At 39.3% G+C, this 16,749-nt stretch overlaps 1 protein-coding gene across 1 annotated transcript in view; it reads left to right on the forward strand.

Annotated features, from left to right (window-relative positions):
* LOC137259203 (superkiller complex protein 8-like) overlaps positions 1 to 16,749 on the forward strand; it is a 440,560-nt gene that overhangs the window by 77,978 nt on the left and 345,833 nt on the right. The window lies entirely within an intron of this gene.

Raw genomic sequence — 16,749 nt, forward strand, 5'->3', positions numbered from 1 at the left:
TTTTTATGGACCATTAAATTAAGTTATCTCAAAACCCTGAACTATTCATGACACTCATTGTAGCTCACCAAGAGATCTTGAGCTGGCCCTAATTACGTGAACACATTTCAGTGACAGACTATGATCCCACAGCCCTAATCTCTTAATCCCCCTAAAAAATATTTAGAGCTGGCTGAGAACACCCCATTAATTACACCTGCTTCTAGCATTTCATCAATGGCTTTGTTTACAGTTTCTCTCTTATTCAAGGGTGTACAGTAAGGTTTTAACTTATAGGGGCATGGTCACAGTATCAGTGTGCAAGGTCCTTGTCACTGGTGTGTTTATCTCTGCTAGTTCGATGTTCTTATCAGTGTCGGCAGATACCTGGTTATTTGCCATTACATTCTGTGTCTGCAACTGATCAATTTTTGCAACAATACATCCACGTTTTACGGTAAACGTCTTGTTGGTGTCATTCACTATCATTATTAGTGCGTTTCTTTCTTTGGAAATAGTAAATACTGATTTTATAATCATAAGGCCTGGTTCAGACAAAATAAATCCTGTTTCTAATGGGGAGACTTCACGTATCATATTAGGTTTAAAATATGGATTATCTTTGCACTTTGCCTGACACATAACCATTGATTGGGGTTTGACTACTTGTTTTTGAGATAGTCTTCTGACCGATGATACATGATATCATCGTCTAATCTGACATAAGTTTTTCCAGTTCTTATACAAGCTAAATCGAAGTACATGTGTACGCCATGTTTGTACATAAAATCTTTACCTAAAATAAAGTTTCTGTTCATATCTTTGTAACAGAACAACCTTAAGTGTTTGCATGAGTCCCAGATTCAGGCCAGCACAACAGGAGTCACAAGCGTCTTCAAATGACGAAGATTTTAATCAACAGGTCCAAGACATCATAAGTACAATTACAAAGGCATAACTATATACAAGACGTACCTAGATGCAACCAGTCTAGATAGGACTGAGAACTGAGGCGTTCTAGGACTCAAGGAGTCGCCGAGACAAGTCTGCTTTGGCCACTGAATACCTGGTGTATATATGCTGCATTTCTTCGGACTCCGGTCACAACCTTCTGACCGCCTGGTTTTGCCCATTCCCATTGTTTGTGTCTATTGAGAGGAGCTGTGTCAATACCTTTTTGGCTGGACCGATTTTACAGTTTACAGCCAGATTCAACCCTGGGTTGAGGAGTCTATCGGTAACGTTGTAGTAGTCTGGGTATCACAAGAAGATGTTTGTGACAGCTGCCCGTGATCTTTTGATCTTATCGGCCGTACATGTAGATAACCAGTATAACAGTATCAGTATCATGGCCAGATATTAGATGCTGGTTGACCGTTGGTCTTATCAGCCCAGCAGGTAGACCGTATCACCCATGTATTCAGTGGCCAAGCTATCACGCTTCTAGCGTAAACATGACTATGTTTCGTCTTTTACAACATAAAACAAATGAGTTAGTTTTAAACCTCCAATTTTGAATTCAATTTAAGCAGATCCTTGCACTTGGAGAGGATTACCATTAACAGATTGCAGATGTATTTTGTTTTTATTAATGATAGAGTTGGACGTTAATGTTTCAAATATTTTGCTATTTATTATTGATACCTCAGCCCCTGTGTCTATAAGACTCCTAAAGTTTTGTTTTCCTATCTGAATTGTACGTGAATTAGGGTTTCCAGATAGATTTATGGTACAAATTTTGTAAAATTCACCCTGAATTTCTTCAACATCAAGTTCTCTTCCATCCTTTTCACAGGTTTCAGCATGAAAAGGATATCTTAGTTTAAACTCTGTTGTGCAACTGTGGACAGATGCGTTTCAGATGACCTACTTCACCATGTTGGCCAACATTTCCTGTAAGGTCTTCCACCATCATTGATCTGTCTTTGCCTGCATTGTCTAGCCTTTTGTCCAATGTTGTTACAGGTAACTCATTTTCTTTGCTGTGGTCTTATGTGGTCCACATCCATGGGTTCTTCACCATCATCTTCATGTTGTTTTTTCCTGTCGTAACTTACTCTAAGGTCAAATCTTTTACTTAGATTTTGTTCTGCCATGGCTGCCCCAACTGCTGCTTTAATGTTTCTGGGGTTTTCACGCACAACTTTCATCTTCAGGTAGTTTTCATGAAACCCATGTACAAGGATTCCAATTAACTGTTTCAATGGCAGGCTGAGCACCCTCTATGTTGATATATGCCTCTCCTGCTGCACTGAGGAGCCGTTCAACAAATACTTGAACATTCTCTTTTGACTTCTGTTTTAATTTACGCATGAGCATAAATGCATGATTGCTGTCTGTTACTTCATCAAACCTAATAGGCAATTTTCCTTTTAATGTGGCCCAATTATTATCAGGGTTGTCTGTCAAGTAGCTTGATATAAAGTCAGACACAGTTCCCCTGCTAGTTTGATATGCAGCGAGTTTAATTCTTTGTGGGAGGATATTTGCCCAAACTGCATGTTTAGCTATACTTTTGACCCACTCTTTGAATTTTCCGTTGTTTCCATCATATGGACTTACCTGAGCTACTCCCTGAGTCTCAATAGCTGAACATAATGTACTTATTTGTTCAGACAAATCTAAAAAGAATTGCTCCTGATTAACCATTTTGTGTCAGTAACTTTGATAAAGTCAAGAAAAGCCACTTACTGAGTGTTAATCAGGGTCACAGCACCAAAATTGAAGAAGCCCCTCATTACATAACACAACGAATCAAAGTTGATTGACGTCTGGCCGTTTTATTTCATTGAGCTTCCATCAGGCTGGGGAGATCAGCCCATATGTCGAGTTGATGCGTTGTGTGGTCGTGGTCAGCCAAGGTCCATTCAGACCAAGTGTAGGAGAGCTTCTGTCCACTTCTCCCCTATGATTCTGGTGGCTGGCTGTCCTTTGCCCTTGTCTACAACTCATGGTTCCCAATGTAAAATTTACATGGGTGCCTTGCCATATCAAGTATGTTGATAATCATGCATGTTTACAAGGCACCCTTTGGAACTGGAAGTGATATGTGCTATGGTGAGTCGCAAACAGGCCTGACATCTCGGTCAGCCAACTAAGCCATTACATAAATTTATTAATACACACACACAAAAATTCCTTTGCTAATCAATGTCAATTAAATACAATGACAATTATTTAATTAAAATAATTAAAATCTACTGGACACAGTTGAAGTTACTGTGTTACACTCCAAGAATACCCACAACTGTCTTTCTTTCCATGTCATGAAATGGTAATTTAGAACCAGCTTCCGTATTATCAACGTTGGAATGTGAGAGGAAATATTTCCCATCCACCGAGAAACTGTCTTCATTTCCAGAGTCCAGTGATGTCGATACTTCCGTCTTCTTACTGCAGAAAACTTTACATCTTTCTCCATCCCTCTGCTCATCATATGAATCGGGAACGTAGTAGCAGGATATCGTTGTAAGGAGCACTTAAATATGCAACCTCACTCTCAAACGGTCGGTACCTTTATACATCATTCCACAGTCAATTGACTGCCGTTCACTGACTGTAAGGAAATATTTTCAGATGTTGTTGGGGTTCCCCGTAATGCTTGCTTTACCCTGTGGTGAATCAGTGATACCTGGGCCCCAGAATCCACTAGTGCCCTATACCTACGTTTTCCTACTGTTATTAGTAATATGTTGAACATTAAGTGAACTTTTACTAAACAACACGAGATTAAAACACACAGGAAAAAGGGCATATGCGCGGAATGCATTAGCGCTGTTTAGATGTTCGGAGGCCGCAACTCTGGTCCGTACTCGATCTACTGGATATCTTTGATATTCAGGACACACGATCTGAATTGAAGTGTGAATCCCTTCAAACAGAATATCATAAAATTGTTTTCATAAAGATAGAATACTTTTTTTGAGAATGGTAACACTTGTTGCTGGGTTAGTTACATTTCATGCATAAAATTCATTCTCACATTCATAAAATATTGTAAAACCATGAAGTGTCCTTCATTTTACACACCTACCTGTAGAAAGACCTTCTGTTGCACATTTAGTGAAGAAAACATTTCAAGAAGGAATACAAAATAGTTAAGAACAAAATGCTGGTCGAACTTTAGACATCTATAAAACATTGAATCAACCTCTAGGCTTAGACGTTGAAATAGGTCTGATAAACGTTGCTATGCGTCTAACCCCTATTTAACTCTCATCTATACGTCTAATAGACGTCTTGTGCCTGCTGGGATTACATATGAGTTTGGATTCCCCGTCAAATTGATAGTAAAGGTAGTCTCCGGGTGTACCTCTCCAGGAGGAGACACACCTAGTTTAAAGGCCTATGGGCTGTCCGTCCTGTGTTTATGTCCATCTAGTTTAAAGGCCTATGGTCTGTCCGTCCTGTGTTTATGTCCATCTAGTTTAAAGGCCTATGGTCTGTCCGTCCTGTGTTTATGTCCTGTCTCCTATTAGGGCACTGTGCCTTGAAATGTCCAGGGTGGTTTTAATATCAGCATAGCCTGTTATCCTGCGTTTTGTCAGAGTTAACTGCACTGATTGTTCCCTGGTTACATTCTTTCAGTCTGTGTCCTGGAATGACACATTTAAAACGTTTCTTTGGAGTCCTGTAATGGTCTACTTCCAGAGGCTCTGGTGTAGTAGCCCTGCCTATTCTATCAACCCCTTCATGTGTTCCCAATCTCCAATCAAATCTCCTTTTCAAATTTTGCTTTTTCATTGGTATCGCTACAGCGTTGGCAAAAGTATTGGGATTATCCCTCGTGATTTACATTTTCAAGTAATCGTGCCTTACAGACTTTCCACAAAGAATCCTGTCAGTTGGTGTTCTATTGCAGTATTACTATTTGGCCCCTAGTTTACATAAGCTTCCTCTGCTAAATCTAGTAGCCTTTCGGCAAGCACCTGCACACTCTCATCCGTGCATTGCCTCAATTTTTGGCAGTAACGCGAATGCCAGCTCTTTTTTCACTAATGCGCATGTACTTCTTGGGTTTTCTTGAATATATCTTTGTAAGAAATCGCTCACCAGACTGCGACTACTTTGAAAAGCCAGCAGTCTGATGATCTTATCATCGGGAATGCCTGCTAAACTGACATGCGTATCCAGGGATTTGATCCACTCTTTATACTTCCTAAGGTCGCCTTCATATGGCTTTACATACATGGACAGACTTTGTGATGTGATAGCTTGATGATGAAAGGCGAATATCCCACCAGTAAATATAGTTACATACTTAATTTCTGTGTATCTGACTAAACATTGGAAGGATGACTTAATTGAAACACAGAACACTGCATACGCAGTTACCACAAAAAATCAACAATATACGTATTAATTCAAATATTTCTTATTTAACAAATGAAAATATTCTTCAAATGAGAGGTAGATTCAGTGTCTTGTGTCGTCACTGACGCTGATGAAACCGTGTTTTTCTAGCTCAGATCAGTCGAGACGGAAAACAGGAATATTTTATGCAGAAAACCATACATACATGACAACTACTCTTTTTCCACGTGTTTTGACTTTCAATATTATGAATGATAAAATTCTAAATACATGTCTGTTGGAAGTAGTGTTAAATATATAAATAAGCAGTATTCGTGCTGTCTGATGGTGACCTGACCATAAATATAGTTCATGGAATCCTGTGATTGACAACATGATTGTCGATCGATACCATAAACGAGACTCGCTTCAGTCTGTCAAATGCAGGAAGAAAGGACTTGTAGCTTCCTGCCAGCTGGATTCTTCCACCCGATAGGTCCGAGTCTTGTGTCGTCACTGACGCTGATGGAACTGTGTTGTTCGGGCTTGGATCTGTCGAGGCTGAAACAAGGAATATTTTAAGGAATATACCCTACTAGAGAGTGTCACCACAATTTCTGATGACGCTTACAAATGTGTTTGCAAATCATGATAATTTACGTTATATGTGCAACTCATCACTTATTTGACATAGATTAAGCTCTTCTTGGGGATTTTTTGTTTGATGAAATTGTGAAATTCCCAACCTACGGGTACTATACACATTGTGATGAGAGATGGCAGCTTCATTGTCTTTATCGGAACGTGACACAGCGAAAACCTTTCACTTGTTCCATGCAGCTACCAATATTCCCAGTTACCTTCATATTCAAAACAATGAATATTTCAGAATAAAAGAAAAGTGATAAATTATCAATCCATTGCTGATAGCACTGGAGACATAGTGATGGTGACAGTGCATTGTAAAGAGAGCAGCGAATCCAGTAAATAAGTTACTTACTTAATTTCTGTGTATCTGAGTAAACATTGGAAGGATGACTTAATTGAAACACAGACCACTGCATATGCAGTTACCACAAAAATCTAATATATAAATATAATAATTCAAATATTTATTATTTAACAAACCAAGATATTCTTCAAATGAGAGGTAGATTCAGAGTCTTGTGTCGTCACTGACGCTGATGGAAGTGTGTTGTTCAAGTTCGGATCAGTCGAGACTGAGACAATGAATATTTCTTTCACAAAACAATACATACGTCATAACTACTGGCCTCAGTTTTCGCCTTTAACACATTTTGTCGTTCAATAAATATGGATGATAAAATTCTAAATACATGTCTGATGGAAGTAGTGTTAAATATATATGGTTCAGTTTGATTGAACTCTTCATCTTGATCGGGTGTCTATCCAAGACAAAAGTGTTCCTAAATTCAGTCACTGACACTGATGGAAACGTGTTGTTCAGGCTCGGATCAGTCGAGACCAAAACATTAGGAATATTTTATACTTTGCCTGACACATAACCATTGTTTGAGGTTTGACTTCTTGTTTTGGGGATAGTCTTCTGGCCGATGATACATGGATATCACCGTCTAATCTGACATGAGTTTTTCCAGTTGTTGTACAAGCTAAATCAAAGTACATGTGTACGCCATGTTTGTACATAAAATCTTTACCTAAAATAAAGTTTCTGTTCATATCTTTGTAACAGAACAACCTTAAGTGTTTGCATGAGTCCCAGATTCAGGCCGGCACAACAGGAGTCACAAGCTTCTTCAAATGACGAAAATTTTAATCAACAGGTCCAAGACATCATAAGTACAATTACAAAGGCATAACTATATACAAGACGTACCTAGATGCAACCAGTCTAGGTAGGACTGAGAACTGAGGCGTTCTAGGACTCAAGGAGTCGCTGAGACAAGTCTGCTTTGGCCACTGAATACCTGGTGTATATATGCTGCATTTCTTCGGACTCCGGTCACAACCTTCTGACCGAGTGGTTTTGTCCATTCCCATTGTTCCAGGCGTAAACACCCTGATTGTGTCTATTGAGAGGAGCTGTGTCAATACCTTTTTGGCTGGACCGATTTTACAGTTTAGCTCGTGCCAGATTCAACCCTGGGTTGAGGAGTCTATCGGTAACGTTGTAGTAGTCTGGGTATCACAAGAAGATGTTTGTGACAGCTGCCCGTGACCTTTTGATCTTATCGGCCGTACATGTAGATAACCAGCATAACAGTATCAGTATCATGACCAGATATTGGTGTAGATGCTGGTTGACCGTTGGTCTTATCAGCCCAGCAGGTAGACCGTATCACCCATGTATTCAGTGGCCAAGCTATCATGCTTCTAGCTTCTAGCGTAAACATGACTATGTTACGTCTTTTACAACATAAAACAAATGAGTTAGTTTTAAACCTCCAATTTTGAATTCAATTTAAGCAGATCCTTGCACTTGGAGAGGATTACCATTAACAGATTGCAGATGTATTTTGTTTTTATAAATGATAGAGTTGGACGTTATTATTTTAAATATTTTGGTATTTGCTATTGATACCTCAGCCCCTGAGTCTATAAGACTCCTAAAGCTTTGTTTTCCTATCTGAATTGTACGTGAATTAGGGTTTCCAGATAGATTTATGGTACAAATTTTGTAAAATTCACCCTGAAAGTTCTCTTCCATCCTTTTCACAGGTTTCAGCATGAAAAAGATATCTTAGTTTAAACTCTGTTGTGCAACTGTGGACAGATGCGTTTCAGATGACCTACTTCACCATGTTGGCCAACATTTCCTGTAAGGTCTTCCACCATCATTGATCTGTCTTTGCCTGCATTGTCTAGCCTTTTGTCCAATGTTGTTACAGGTAACTCATTTTCTTTGCTGTGGTCTTATGTGGTCCACTTCCATGGGTTCTTCACCACCACCTTCATGTTGTTTTTTCCTGTTGTAACTTGCTCTAAGGTCAAATCTTTTACTTAGATTTTGTTCTGCCATGGCTGCCCCAACTGCTGCTTTAATGTTTGTGGGATTTTCACGCATAACTCTCATCTTCAGGTAGTTTTCATGAAACCCATGTACAAGGATTCCAATCAACTGTTTCAATGGCAGGCTGAGCACCCTCTATGTTGATATATGCCTCTTCGGCTCAACTGAGGAGCCGACTTCTTGACTTCTCTTTTGACTTCTGTTTTAATTTACGCACGAGCATAAATGCATGATTGCTGTCTGTTACTTCAGCAAACCTAATAGGCAATTCTTTTAATGTGGCCCAATTATTACCAGGATTGTCTGTCCAGTAGCTTGATATAAAGTCAGACACTGTTCCCCTGCTAGTTTGATATGCAGTGAGTTTAATTCTTTGTGGGAGGATATTTGCCAAAACTGCATATTTAGCTATACTTTTGACCCACTCTTTGAATTTTCCGTTGTCTCCATTATATGGACTAACCTGAGCTACTCCCTGAGTCCCAATAGCTGAACTTAACATACATATTTGTTCAGTCAAATTTAAAAAGAATTGCTCCTGATTAACCATTTTGTGTCAGTAATTTTGATAAAGTCAAGAAAAGCCACTTTCTGAGTGTTAATCAGGGTCACAGCACCAAAATTCAAGAAGCCCCTCTCTGCATAACACAACGAATCAAAGTTGATTGACGTTTGGCCTTTAAATTTCATTGAGCTTCCATCAGGCTGGGGAGATCAGCCCATATGTCGAGTTGATGCGTTGTGTGGTCGTGGTCAGCCAAGGTCCATTCAGACCAAGTGTAGGAGAGCTTCTGTCCACTTCTCCCCTATGATTCTGGTGGCTGGCTGTCCTTTGCCCTAGTCTACAACTCATGGTTCCCATTGTAAAATTTACATGGGTGCCTTGCCTTTGAAGTATGTTGATAATCGTGCATGTTTACAAGGCACCCTTTGGACCTGGAAGTGATATGTACTATGGTGAGTCGCAAACAGGCCTGACAACTCGGTCAGCCAACTAAGCCATTACATAAATTTATTAATACACACACAAAAAAATTCCTTTGCTAATCAATGTCAATTAAACACAATGACAATTAATTAATTAAATTAATTAAAATCTACTGGACGCAGTTGAAGTTACTGTGTTACACTCCAAGAATACCCACAACTGTCTTTCTTTCCATGTCATGAAATGGTAATTTAGAACCAGCTTCCGTATTATCAGCGTTGGAATGTGAGAGGAAATATTTCCCATCCACCGAGAAACTGTCTTCGTTTCCAGACTCCAGTGATGTCGATACTTCCGTCTTCTTACTGCAGAAAACTTTACATCTTTCTCCATCCCTCTGCTCATCATATGAATCGGGAACATAGTAGCAGGATATCGTTGTACGGAGCACTCAAGTATGCAACCTCACTCTCACACAGTCAGTACCTTTATACATCCTTCCACAGTCAATTGACTGCCATTCATTGACTGTAAGGAAATATTTTCAGATGTTGTTGGGGTTCCCCGTAATGCTTGCTTTACCCTGTGGTGAATCAGTGATACCTGGGCCCCAGAATCCACTAGTGCCCTATACCTACGTTTTCCTACTGTTATTAGTAATATGTAGAACATTAAGTGAACTTTTACTAAACAACACGAGATTAAAACACACAGGAAAAAGGGCATATGCGCGGAATGCATTAGCGCTGTTTAGATGTTCGGAGGCCGCAACTCTGGTCCGTACTCGATCTACTGGATATCTTTGATATTCAGGACACATGATCTGAATTGAAGTTTGAATCCCTTCAAACAGTATATCATAAAATTGTTTTCATAAAGATAGAATACTTTTTTTGAGAATGGTAACACTTGTTGTTGCTGGGTTAGTTACATTTCATGCATAAAATTCATTCTCACATTCACAAAATATTGCAAAGCCATCAAGTGTCCTTCATTTTACACACCTACCTGTAGAAAGACCTTCTGTTGCACATTTAGTGAAGAAAACATTTCAAGAAGGAATACAAAATAGTTAAGAACAAAATGCTGGTCGAACTTTAGACATCTATAAAACATTGAATCAACCTCTAGGCTTAGACGTTGAAATAGGTCTGATAAACGTTGCTATGCGTCTAACCCCTATTTAACTCTCATCTATATGTCTAATAGACGTCTTGTGCCTGCTGGGATTACATATGAGTTTGGATTCCCCGTCAAATTGATAGTAAAGGTAGTCTCCATGTGTACCTCTCCAGGAGGAACACCTAGTTTAAAGGCCTATGGGCTGTCCGTCCTGTGTTATGTCCATCTAGTTTAAAGGCCTTTGGTCTGTCCATCCTGTGTTTATGTCCTGTCTCCTATTTGGGCACTGTGCCTTGAAATGTCCAGGGTGGTTTTAATATCAGCATAGCCTGTTATCCTGCGTTTTGTCAGAGTTAACTGCACTGATTGTTCCCTGGTTACATTCTTTCAGTCTGTGTCCTGGAATGACACATTTAAAACGTTTCTTTGGAGTCCTGTAATGGTCTACTTCCAGAGGCTCTGGTGTAGTAGCCCTGCCTATTCTATCAACCCCTTCATGTGTTCCCAATCTCCAATCAAATCTCCTTTTCAAATTTTGCTCTTTCATTGGTATCGCTACAGCGTTGGCAAAAGTATTGGGATTATCCCTCGTGATTTACATTTTCAAGTAATCGTGCCTTACAGACTTTCCACAAAGAATCCTGTCAGTTGGTGTTCTATTGCAGTATTACTATTTGGCCCCTAGTTTACATAAGCTTCCTCTGCTAAATCTAGTAGCCTCTCGACAAGCACCTGCACACTCTCATCCGTGCATTGGCTCAATTTTTGGCAGTAACGCGAATGCCAGCTCTTTTTTCACTAATGCGCATGTACTTCTTGGGTTTTCTTGAATATATCTTTGTAAGAAATCGCTCACCAGACTGCGACTACTTTGAAAAGCCAGCAGTCTGATGATCTTATCATCGGGAATGCCTGCTAAACTGACATGCGTATCCAGGGATTTGATCCACTCTTTATACTTCCTAAGGTCGCCTTCATATGGCTTTACATACATGGACAGACTTTGTGATGTGATAGCTTGATGATGAAAGGCGAATATCCCACCAGTAAATATAGTTACATACTTAATTTCTGTGTATCTGACTAAACATTGGAAGGATGACTTAATTGAAACACAGAACACTGCATACGCAGTTACCACAAAAAAATCAACAATATACGTATTAATTCAAATATTTCTTATTTAACAAATGAAAATATTCTTCAAATGAGAGGTAGATTCAGTGTCTTGTGTCGTCACTGACGCTGATGAAACCGTGTTTTTCTAGCTCGGATCAGTCGAGACGGAAAACAGGAATATTTTATGCAGAAAACCATACATACATGACAACTACTGGCCTCAGTTTTCTCTTTTTCCACGTGTTTTTACTTTCAATATTATGAATGATAAAATTCTAAATACATGTCTGTTGGAAGTAGTGTTAAATATATAAATAAGCAGTATTCGTGCTGTCTGATGGTGACCTGACCATAAATATAGTTCATGGAATCCTGTGATTGACAACATGATTGTCGATCGATACCATAAACGAGACTCGCTTCAGTCTGTCAAATGCAGGAAGAAAGGACTTGTAGCTTCCTGCCAGCTGGATTCTTCCACCCGATAGGTCCGAGTCTTGTGTCGTCACTGACGCTGATGGAACTGTGTTGTTCGGGCTTGGATCTGTCGAGGCTGAAACAAGGAATATTTTAAGGAATATACCCTACTAGAGAGTGTCACCACAATTTCTGATGACGCTTACAAATGTGTTTGCAAATCATGATAATTTACGTTATATGTGCAACTCATCACTTATTTGACATAGATTAAGCTCTTCTCGGGGATTTTTTGTTTGATGAAATTGTGAAATTCCCAACCTACGGGTACTATACACATTGTGATGAGAGATGGCAGCTTCATTGTCTTTATCGGAACGTGACACAGCGAAAACCTTTCACTTGTTCCATGCAGCTACCAATATTCCCAGTTACCTTCATATTCAAAACAATGAATATTTCAGAATAAAAGAAAAGTGATAAATTATCAATCCATTGCTGATAGCACTGGAGACATAGTGATGGTGACAGTGCATTGTAAAGAGAGCAGCGAATCCAGTAAATAAGTTACTTACTTAATTTCTGTGTATCTGAGTAAACATTGGAAGGATGACTTAATTGAAACACAGACCACTGCATATGCAGTTACCACAAAAATCTAATATATAAATATAATAATTCAAATATTTATTATTTAACAAACCAAGATATTCTTCAAATGAGAGGTAGATTCAGAGTCTTGTGTCGTCACTGACGCTGATGGAAGTGTGTTGTTCAAGTTCGGATCAGTCGAGACTGAGACAATGAATATTTCTTTCACAAAACAATACATACGTCATAACTACTGGCCTCAGTTTTCGCCTTTAACACATTTTGTCGTTCAATAAATATGGATGATAAAATTCTAAATACATGTCTGATGGAAGTAGTGTTAAATATATATGGTTCAGTTTGATTGAACTCTTCATCTTGATCGGGTGTCTATCCAAGACAAAAGTGTTCCTAAATTCAGTCACTGACACTGATGGAAACGTGTTGTTCAGGCTCGGATCAGTCGAGACCATAACATTAGGAATATTTTATACTTTGCCTGACACATAACCATTGTTTGAGGTTTGACTTCTTGTTTTGGGGATAGTCTTCTGGCCGATGATACATGGATATCACCGTCTAATCTGACATGAGTTTTTCCAGTTGTTGTACAAGCTAAATCAAAGTACATGTGTACGCCATGTTTGTACATAAAATCTTTACCTAAAATAAAGTTTCTGTTCATATCTTTGTAACAGAACAACCTTAAGTGTTTGCATGAGTCCCAGATTCAGGCCGGCACAACAGGAGTCACAAGCTTCTTCAAATGACGAAAATTTTAATCAACAGGTCCAAGACATCATAAGTACAATTACAAAGGCATAACTATATACAAGACGTACCTAGATGCAACCAGTCTAGGTAGGACTGAGAACTGAGGCGTTCTAGGACTCAAGGAGTCGCTGAGACAAGTCTGCTTTGGCCACTGAATACCTGGTGTATATATGCTGCATTTCTTCGGACTCCGGTCACAACCTTCTGACCGCCTGGTTTTGCCCATTCCCATTGTTTGTGTCTATTGAGAGGAGCTGTGTCAATACCTTTTTGGCTGGACCGATTTTACAGTTTACAGCCAGATTCAACCCTGGGTTGAGGAGTCTATCGGCAACGTTGTAGTAGTCTGGGTATCACAAGAAGATGTTTGTGACAGCTGCCCGTGACCTTTTGATCTTATCGGCCGTACATGTAGATAACCAGCATAACAGTATCAGTATCATGACCAGATATTTGTGTAGATGCTGGTTGACCGTTGGTCTTATCAGCCCAGCAGATAGACCGTATCACCCATGTATTCAGTGGCCAAGCTATCACGCTTCTAGCGTAAACATGACTATGTTACGTCTTTTACAACATAAAACAAATGAGTTAGTTTTAAACCTCCAATTTTGAATTCAATTTAAGCAGATCCTTGCACTTGGAGAGGATTACCATTAACAGATTGCAGATGTATTTTGTTTTTATAAATGATAGAGTTGGACGTTATTATTTTAAATATTTTGCTATTTGCTATTGATACCTCAGCCCCTGAGTCTATAAGACTCCTAAAGCTTTGTTTTCCTATCTGAATTGTACGTGAATTAGGGTTTCCAGATAGATTTATGGTACAAATTTTGTAAAATTCACCCTGAAAGTTCTCTTCCATCCTTTTCACAGGTTTCAGCATGAAAAAGATATCTTAGTTTAAACTCTGTTGTGCAACTGTGGACAGATGCGTTTCAGATGACCTACTTCACCATGTTGGCCAACATTTCCTGTAAGGTCTTCCACCATCATTGATCTGTCTTTGCCTGCATTGTCTAGCCTTTTGTCCAATGTTGTTACAGGTAACTCATTTTCTTTGCTGTGGTCTTATGTGGTCCACTTCCATGGGTTCTTCACCATCATCTTCATGTTGTTTTTTCCTGTCGTGACTTACTCTAAGGTCAAATCTTTTACTTAGATTTTGTTCTGCCATGGCTGCCCCAACTGCTGCTTTAATGTTTCTGGGGTTTTCACGCATAACTTTCATCTTCAGGTAGTTTTCATGAAACCCATGTACAAGGATTCCAATTAACTGTTTCAATGGCAGGCTGAGCACCCTCTATGTTGATATATGCCTCTCCTGCTGCACTGAGGAGCCGTTCAACAAATACTTGAACATTCTCTTTTGACTTCTGTTTTAATTTACGCATGAGCATAAATGCATGATTGCTGTCTGTTACTTCATCAAACCTAATAGGCAATTTTCCTTTTAATGTGGCCCAATTATTATCAGGGTTGTCTGTCAAGTAGCTTGATATAAAGTCAGACACAGTTCCCCTGCTAGTTTGATATGCAGCGAGTTTAATTCTTTGTGGGAGGATATTTGCCCAAACTGCATGTTTAGCTATACTTTTGACCCACTCTTTGAATTTTCCGTTGTCTCCATCATATGGACTTACCTGAGCTACTCCCTGAGTCTCAATAGCTGAACATAATGTACTTATTTGTTCAGACAAATCTAAAAAGAATTGCTCCTGATTAACCATTTTGTGTCAGTAACTTTGATAAAGTCAAGAAAAGCCACTTACTGAGTGTTAATCAGGGTCACAGCACCAAAATTGAAGAAGCCCCTCTCTGCATAACACAACGAATCAAAGTTGATTGACGTTTGGCCTTTTTATTTCATTGAGCTTCCATCAGGCTGGGGAGATCAGCCCATATGTCGAGTTGATGCGTTGTGTGGTCGTGGTCAGCCAAGGTCCATTCAGACCAGGTGTAGGAGAGCTTCTGTCCACTTCTCCCCTATGATTCTGGTGGCTGGCTGTCCTTTGCCCTTGTCTACAACTCAAGTTTCCCAATGTAAAATTTACTTGGGTGCCTTGCCATATCAAGTATGTTGATAATCATGCATGTTTACAAGGCACCCTTTGGAACTGGAAGTGATATGTGCTATGGTGAGTCGCAAACAGGCCTGACATCTCGGTCAGCCAACTAAGCAATTACTTAAATTTATTAATACACACACACAAAAAAAAATTCCTTTGCTTATCAATGTCAATTAAACACAGTGACAGTTAATTAATTAAATTAATTAAAATCTACTGGACACAGTTGAAGTTACTGTGTTACACTCCAAGAATACCCACAACTGTCTTTCTTTCCATGTCATGAAATGGTAATTTAGAACCAGCTTCTGTATTATCAACGTTGGAATGTGAGAGGAAATATTTCCCATCCACTGAGAAACTGTCTTCATTTCCAGAGTCCAGTGATGTCGATACTTCCGTCTTCTTACTGCAGAAAACTTTACATCTTTCTCCATCCCTCTGCTCATCATATGAATCGGGAACGTAGTAGCAGGATATCGTTGTAAGGAGCACTTAAATATGCAACCTCACTCTCAAACGGTCGGTACCTTTATACATCCTTCCACAGTCAATTGACTGCCATTCACTGACTGTAAGGAAATATTTTCAGATGTTGTTGGGGTTCCCCGTAATGCTTGCTTTACCCTGTGGTGAATCAGTGATACCTGGGCCCCAGAATCCACTAGTGCCCTATACCTACGTTTTCCTACTGTTATTAGTAATATGTTGAACATTAAGTGAACTTTTACTAAACAACACGAGATTAAAACACACAGGAAAAAGGGCATATGCGCGGAATGCAGTAGCGCTGTTTAGATGTTCGGAGGCCGCAACTCTGGTCCGTACTCGATCTACTGGATATCTTTGATATTCAGGACACACGATCTGAATTGAAGTGTGAATCCCTTCAAACAGAATATCATAAAATTGTTTTCATAAAGATAGAATACTTTTTTTGAGAATGGTAACACTTGTTGCTGGGTTAGTTACATTTCATGCATAAAATTCATTCTCACATTCATAAAATATTGTAAAACCATGAAGTGTCCTTCATTTTACACACCTACCTGTAGAAAGACCTTCTGTTGCACATTTAGTGAAGAAAACATTTCAAGAAGGAATACAAAATAGTTAAGAACAAAATGCTGGTCGAACTTTAGACATCTATAAAACATTGAATCAACCTCTAGGCTTAGACGTTGAAATAGGTCTGATAAACGTTGCTATGCGTCTGACCCCTATTTAACTCTCATCTATACGTCTAATAGACGTCTTGTGCCTGCTGGGATTACATATGAGTTTGGATTCCCCGTCAAATTGATAGTAAAGGTAGTCTCCGGGTGTACCTCTCCAGGAGGAGACACACCTAGTTTAAAGGCCTATGGTCTGTCCGTCCTGTGTTTATGTCCATCTAGTTTAAAGGCCTATGGTCTGTCCGTCCTGTGTTTATGTCCATCTAGTTTAAAGGCCTATGGTCTGTC

The sequence above is a fragment of the Haliotis asinina genome, chromosome 13 (assembly GCF_037392515.1).
Source record: "Haliotis asinina isolate JCU_RB_2024 chromosome 13, JCU_Hal_asi_v2, whole genome shotgun sequence".
In the NCBI taxonomy this organism is placed as follows: domain Eukaryota; kingdom Metazoa; phylum Mollusca; class Gastropoda; order Lepetellida; family Haliotidae; genus Haliotis; species Haliotis asinina.